Source organism: Notamacropus eugenii, chromosome 5, assembly GCF_028372415.1.
Source record: "Notamacropus eugenii isolate mMacEug1 chromosome 5, mMacEug1.pri_v2, whole genome shotgun sequence".
Lineage (NCBI taxonomy): Eukaryota > Metazoa > Chordata > Mammalia > Diprotodontia > Macropodidae > Notamacropus > Notamacropus eugenii.
In genome coordinates, this window is record NC_092876.1 from 3,724,256 (window position 1) to 3,729,669 (window position 5,414).

Below are 5,414 nucleotides of genomic sequence, written 5' to 3' on the forward strand. Positions count from 1 at the left end.
AACTAAGGTTCAGAGGTTCAGTGATTTGCCAGGATCACCTTGCTAAAAAGTATCTAAAAAGGAATTCCAGGTCAAGTGTTTCTGTCCCCAAGGCTAGCACTCCCTTCACTACATCACATGAATGCATTATGATAATAGCACCCACATCTACTTTCATCTCACTCACCTGAACAATTGTTCCTTAAGCCTCCTACCCCCAAAAACATGGTGCTTCCCTTTCCTGAAAAGAGGGGTTCAGATCTTCTCTGGCCACTGGAAGTCCTGGGCATGGAGAATACAGAAAGGAAGAAGATGGGGAAAAATTTCTATGTTCTTCTTAGGGAAATGGAACATGCAAATTAGGGCCACAGAATGGTTCTCAGGATTCTTCAAGGATGGTTATCATAGTACTGATTGTTGGGATCTTTAGAGGGGGCATCTTGGGGTCATACAGCCAATTGAGAATAAGGAAATTCCACCTTTGCTCACCTCTTTCACAGAAGGATGGACATGTTCCATAGCTTCCATTATTTAGAAATTATAAGCAGCTGGTAATGCAGTGGTAAAAGCCCTAGACCAGCAGTCAGGAAGACTTGATTGCAAATCCAGTCCCAGACACTTAATAGCTGTGTGGCCCTGTTTAAATTGCTTCACTTCTGTGTGCTTCAGTGTCCTCAGCTATAAACTAGGGATAATGAGAGTACCAAACTCACAGAAATATTGTGAAGATCAAATGAGAAAATATTTCTAAATGACGTGGTACAGTGCCTGATGTAGTAGGTGCACAGAAATATGTATTCCTTTCCCTTCTTTTTTGCACCAACTCTGCTGGAATTTGACAGAACAGTGAAGGAAGAATAAGGATAAATTTTCTATCCCAGGCAGGATTAGGAGCAATGAGTCACCAACTGATGCTTGCTAACAAGAAGACCTTCCTAATGTTTAGATGTATCCCCAAAAAGAAGGGCTTGCCTTGGCAGGTTGAGGGTTCCCTTCACTGACCAACTTCTAGAAAAAACTACCTAAATCATTTTCAGAAATGTTGTAAACAAAATTCATGTCCAGTTAGTTAGACTCAACATAACTACTAAGATGAGCTCCAAGTCTGAGATTCTTTAATACTAGATTGATTTTTTGACCCAAATCTACCTAAAATAGGAAAGATGAAACTTTAGGAGCTATAAAGGAAAGTCCTAGCTTCCTATCATAAAATTAAAAAACTTTTTATAAGAAAACCAGGGAGCAGGAGGACCTGTGGAGAGACCAGCCCTTTTGTTTTTTGAATAATTGATAAATGCTCTAGTCCTGTACACTAGGGAGGGAATGAAGACATGCCTTTGATGGCAGATTCAGTTACCAGGGGAAATAGTCCTTACTGAGGGACAGCAAGTTCTAGATATTCTCCAGCATGACCTTCTTGTGCAATTCTTTCTGAGAATGGTCCAAGAGGTGCCAACCCTCCTCAGGAAAGTCCACAAACACATCTCTAAATGTCACCAACTCCTAAAACATCAAAAGTCACAAGATTTTTTAGATGAAAGAGACTCTAGAATTCATCTACTCCAACTCTCATCAACATACAGGAGGAAACTCAATAACAGAAGGGATTTGCCTAAAACTCCTATCACCTAAATGACTGTCAGAGCCAACACTTCAAACCACAGTCATCCAGAGCTCAATGGAATGTTGAGAAAAGCATTTTATATTTGAAGTGAGAATCATGTTGGAATAATAACAGTTTGTGAAATGTCTTACTATGAGATGCTTCTCCCTATTAAATCAGGGAGAAAGTATATGTTCTATCACTGAGATAAGAGAATTTGTAGAGAAAAAGAAGTAATGTGAAATTCCTCCTCATCAGAAGTGTCATAAGTGACATATTATGAAAATATGAGGAGCCAAGAAATGAGGGGCAGAGAAATGCCAGGAAGTTTTCTGAGGTTTCCTCAGTTTCCCTCAGAAACAACATTACATCAAGCCTCAAAGTGGATTCTGGAGTGCAAGAACCTATGAAAAGATGGAATGAAAGAATTCTCCAGCTTAAAACAACTTTGGAAGGACGTCAGGAGATGTCTGCCTCACTTGCATGAAAGGGGAGTGCAGCCCAGAGCAGATGGTGTCCAGGAAAGCCAGTGTGAGGTTCTTAGCCACAATACAGATAAGCAGCTGATATGCTATATCACCAAAGCAATATTCACAGCACTGGTGGTGACTACGAATATGCCATCATAGTTGTCAATTACCAGGTATAAAAGACTTTCCAGATAGAAGGCAGAAGAAAAACATTTATTTAAACACCAGAAAGTCAAATCCCAGAACCAGAAAGCAAAATCCATCCTGGTGACCAAGAAGTTAATAAACATGATCACAGTAGAGGGTAAAGTCATTCTCAAACCTCCCCTCCTCAGCCAAGGCCTTCTCACCATCAACTGTCACAATGTGTCAGTTGCCCTGTTTCAGTTGGCCTGTGTTCTGTCCCCTCTGACCTGACCCCTCTCATTCACTTTCTCCCAGTTCTGCTCCACCCTTCCTGTTCCACCTCTTCAGCAAGCGCCTCCTACCACATGTGATTTAGGCTTCCAGGTGATTTAAGCAGATTACATGGGCCTATTAATTAATGAGAAAGATCTTTCCATTTAAATTACTATTACATTCACCCCCAAGATCTTTCATATTCATTACATAGGTCAATGAGGCAACTGGTATTACAAGCACCCCATCATTCCCTCTCAACAAATGGGACCCAAAATCTTGGGGTAAGGAGTGAAGGTCTCTTCTTCCCCTACTTCCTGCTGCAATTGCACATACAGCTGTCCCTGCTCCAAGAGGTCCCATTTGAGAGATCAGTTCTTTAGCTGGCATCTGGAGTTTGGTCAACTTCAGGTCAAGAGATGACACATCACTGTCATGGATAAGAGGTGACACCTGGCTTAAGTGATCAGTCATGGAGGGTACTAAACCTATAGGAAACAAATCTAGCAAACAAGTTTAATAGATGAAAAGCCAAAAGACAAACAAACAAAAACCCACAAGGAAACAATAACCAGAAGCAGAGTAGATATAGGATCAGCTGTGGTTCTGGAGTCCATAAACCCATTATCACAGCCTCATTCATGGTAGAATATATGAGTTAAGGGTACAATTTGGTAATCATCCTCTCCTGAATAAGCAACAGTTACAGTATTATCTTTCCCATGTGCTATAATTTCCACAGCCTTTGGAACATCCTCTGGCTTCTGTTTTACCCATACTTTAGCTCCCAATTTTATTCTATCAGGAGAAACCAATCCTTCACTTCCTCTGTTAGTTATTTCAGAGGGACTGTAAGTTTTCACTAGTGGTCTTGTTTCACAAGGAATAATATCACTTGAACTATTATATTATTTTTACAAAACTGTATGGGTCCATCACCTAAATTTTGGAATGTTACAATAATTTCTCATTGATAATTAGAATCTATCAGTCTAGCCAATACATGTATTCCTTGAACTGCTAATCCTAATCTAAGCTAGGGTATGGCCAACTTCCTATTCTCTCTGAAGGTATGACAAAGTTGGATACAAGCATTTAGCAGGATCTGTAGGGGAAGTTCTTACTTCTCTATTTTGCCTAGTCTGGTGTAGGTGTGTTCAGGGAGGACCAGTACCTTTGGTGTGATGGCTGCTGAGCCCTTTTTGGGGGCTCTTTCCACCTTTGGTGTCCACCTGTTTCGCCTAACTCTCACCTGTGGCTCCAAGAAGCTGCAGAATGTATAGCGGTCACACCCTGGTAAACTGTTTCTGCAGATGGGTCAAACCAGGCTGAGGGAAACCAAGGGTTCTCTAACCCATTCGTGAGTTAGGGGGGTGTCTACCCCAAGCATGTGAAGACTTCATCTGGTGGAATGGGTGGATGAGAACAATTTGTTCCAACCGCCATGAAGGCAGATAAAGCAGGTGATGTGGAGCACTTAGAGGGTGGTTAGACAACAAATGTGCCAAGGTCATTCACTGCATCCTGAGCCATCATCAGCTGTCTTGACTCTGTCCTGCCACTGGACTATGATGGCTCAGGAGGAGAGAGTGAGGCTGACGGGTGTAACTCTGCCTCACTTAAATCTAATTTATGCACAAATCAAAAGACATTACCCATATCATTTCACTATTATGCCTGAAAGTCCTGTGGCGATAGGCAAGTGATGAATCAGCAGGTGCGGGTACAATGGAAGCTATAGTCACGACCCTGCACACAGGTGACCCAGGCCATAGAGTCGTTTCTCACTGGAAGCAGCAGTGGGACTCGACAGCCCCCTGGGTGTCTGAACAGCCTTTTAAGGATTGCATTGTTCACCTCCTGATATGAGGAAAGGGACTAGAAAAGGTGCCCTAAACATTGCCTGCTTACCCAACTCTGACCTGATTACCGCAGCAGGTGGGGAATCCCACTATGGGGTCAAAACACACAAAAAATATGAAAACATCTGCAAAGATGATTCCACTCACCATCGGCACATAGAATGTGTGCACACTAATAGACAATACAAAATCCAGTAGACCTGAAAGAAGAACTGCTCTTATTGCAAGAAAACTCAACAGGCATCACATCCAAATAGCAGCCATGAGTGAAACAAGGTTGGAAAATGAAGTAGGAGCTGGATACACATTTTTCTGGAGTGGGAGCAGTGAGGGGGAGCACTGTGAAGCTGATGTGGGTTTTGTAATCAAAACTAATCTAATTAGCAAGCTAGTATGCATGCCAAAAGAAGTGAATGACAGGCTCATGACAATGCAATTGCCACTCGCAGGAAAATGCCATGCCACCATCATCAGTGCCTATGCTGCCACCATGACAAACCCTGATGAAATCAAAGAAAAATTTTATGAAGACCTAGAGACCTTTATCGTCAATGTGCCCAAAGAGGACAAGCTTATAATACTGGGTGACTTTAATGCAAGAGTAGGCTCAGACTACCAAACTTGGTAGAGAGTCTCAGGGAGGAATGGAGTTGGAAACAGCAACAGCAATGGTCTTTTACTGCTGAAGACTTGTGTATTACATGACCGTCTCTTCTTGTAAACACCTGTCTTCCATTTACCTAAACGCAATAAAACTTCATGGATGCACCCTCAGAGCAAACATTGGCATCTAGTAGATGATGTGATTGTAAGGAGAAGAGACAGACAAGATGTGAGAGTGACAAAGGCAATGTGTGGTACAGAGGGCTGGGCTGATCATAGACTTATCCTTTCCAAGCTAAATATTCCCATTCATCAAAAGTGCCGACTCCAAAGCAAAATGACTACCAGAAGAATTAATGTCAACAAATTAGAGCTCTTCTCTGAGCATGAACAGTTTCTTGCTGACTTGGAGGGAAAGTTGAGCCAACACACAGTTGGCAACAGTGGAGCGAAAAAGGAGCGGGCAACGCTCAGAGATTTGGTGTACAGCACTGCATT